Source organism: Humulus lupulus, chromosome 5 (genome assembly GCF_963169125.1).
Source record: "Humulus lupulus chromosome 5, drHumLupu1.1, whole genome shotgun sequence".
NCBI lineage: Eukaryota > Viridiplantae > Streptophyta > Magnoliopsida > Rosales > Cannabaceae > Humulus > Humulus lupulus.
Window position 1 is genome coordinate 118,527,281 of NC_084797.1, and position 2,891 is coordinate 118,530,171.

Here is a 2,891-nt window from a genome sequence, read left to right on the forward strand (position 1 = left end):
AAATAAATATACATATATCAAACTATAAAATGATAAATAATATTTGTTTATTTAAAGAAATTGATTTGTAAAGCCTTTATATCATTACTTTAGTTTAAAATAACAAATGAAATGTTATTAAAAATAAAATAAGGGTATTTTTGTAATTTTAAAAATTATACTTGATTCTAGTATTCAATATATGCATTTTTGTAATTCTGTTAAAAAAATTTCATGAGTAAAATTGTTTATAAATTATTTTGATGAAATATATTATTATAGTAATTTTATGAAAATATGAAAACTTAACAGATTCCTATGCACAACCAAACACAGAAAGTGATATTCCCAATAATCATAGATAAGATTACAGTGCACAACCAAACACAATAATGTAAGTTTCCAGACTATCAGATTGCCCTCTTCAACTTTCCCAGTAATATGAAAACTGTGAACTCCTCATACCAAACGAATCCTTAGTGTTTCTTGTTAGGATTAATGCCTAAAAGCATGGAAAGACATTTTATTCGTTTTAATTAAAAGTACAATTTTATTATATTTGAATGTTATAATTATTGTTTAAATTAATTATATAATAATATCAAGAGAATTCCATTTTCATTCATGAGAATATGATCTTGTATTAGTACGAGAGAATTAAGATCATATATAATGAATAAAATAGTCAGTAACATATTATAGTAAGGAATCTTTAATGAATAGTTACTAGTACGGTTTGCTAAGCATACGAGATGCAAGTGATCTAGATTCGGATTGCTGATGTGGATATACATCTTAGTAAATATGTTGTATATAATAGAGATTATATATGACATGACCGATGAGACTTAATTATCTTTATAAACTTACCGTTTGACGTAAAGATTTAATTTTTGTCATAATAGATGATCAATTGTAGATCAGTCTAAATCCTAAGTATTCATGAACTCCTGTGTTATGTTTATTTGATCTTTTGATTCACTCGTTAAGGTCTCTTAGAATAATAAGGCTAATGACTTTTGTTTTGGAGATTCAATATCATGGATGGGTGGGAACATGAATTACAATATTGGAATCCATGCTTTCCTATCAGATCGAATATTGGTTCCCTTAAAGGTTGATCTTGGAACTGAATAGTTATTGAGCTCAAATCTATAATTAGATTATAGATTAATTATTCGCTAGTGAATTAATGGTACTTAAGGACCAAGAGGTAATTAGAATGGTAAAACTGTAATTTTGACCAACTCTAATTAACGAACCAATAATGGAGGACAAAACTACATATATTGATAATATCAATGGACTACTAGAGAAAACTCTGTAAGTATAATTCTATAAATACTTAGAGTGCAATTCCACATTTATAGTGGAGTAATCATGAAATTAATAAATAAGATTATTAGGTTAAAGAGTTTAATTTATAATCTAGTTTATTGGAGCTTCGTATTATAGGTCCATGGTTCCTAGATCACCTCTGTCCTACACTGTCAATGGTAAGGATGTCAAAAGAAAGATTTGTAAAGAGAAATGACTAAATTGTAAAAGAAATAATTTTCCTGGGCAAGGAAATAATTATGTGATAATTATGGGTAATTGATTAATTGTGAATTAATTATTTAAATATATAGTTTTTATTTTGAAAAACTATAGGTTAAAAATTTATTAATCTTGTTTGGATTAATATAAAGAGAGAGAATAATAAATATTTTGTTTATAATATGATATTTATTTATTTAATTTAAAAATGATATTTTAAGAGAAAGTTAATTTTGAATTAACTGATATTTATGTTGGGATAAATATATTGTCTTAAAAGTTGATTAAATAAACAAATGAGAAAATTAGGGAAACCCTAATAGGGTTGGGCAACACTCACTGTACAGTATAGTGTCTGGCGCCTAACTTAGGGATAATTATCCTTGGGATTTGAATTTTGAATTTCAAATAAGTTTGTTTAATTAGTTATTCAATTATTATTTTTAAATATGATTTAAATAAATAATTAAATGAAAAAATCTAATCAGTTTTAATTTGAATTATATTTTAATTAAATAAAGATTATTTAATTAGATTAAATATCTTTATAAGTCTGATAATACGTGACTTTCATAATAAGACTTAATTATTATTTTTTGAAAAATAAAAATACAGACTCTCTCTCTAAAGCGATAGTTTTCTCTAAACCTAAAAACTATTCTAAACCTTATCTCTGTCAAAACTCTCTAGATCTCATGTGTTGAGTACATCTAGGGAGTCACACAAATCAACATTTTGAATCCTACGTGCCCACACACGTCCTTGTGTGTTTGATGATTGGTCTTGAAGATCAGGGTGTGAGATCTCAGAACATTGGATACGAAGATCGTTGATTTATAAAAAAAGACTCAAGGACACTTGATAGGCTACAAGAGGTAATCCATGATCTATTTGTATGTAATTTAATATTTATATATGTGTATGATTCTAGCTGGTATTAATATTTATTATAATGCGTCCATATATTCCGTTGCGTACCTTTTATTTGATCATTTAATACCAACAATTGGTACCAGAACAGTCTCTTGCATTTGTTATATGTATGTTGATATGTATATTGAATGAATATATATGTTCTTTTAAATGTATGGTTGAATGATGGATCGTTAATTATATGGTGCTATTGGGTTATGAATTTTATTGTTTTTCTAGATTTTGTGTAAGCCATAAAGGGCATAGGATTTTTGTAAATTTATTTGAGAAATATATTTTTTAAAAAAATTGTGCACAAGAGATGAGGAGGAACCCGAGCCATGCACCTAAGAGGCACACGACCCGAGCCCCTACTCACCCTCGTGCACGCCTAGGCCCGAGCCTTCTGCTGTTGCGCGCGCCATACGTAGCCCTAGCCCTGCGGCTCCCAAAGTGCACCC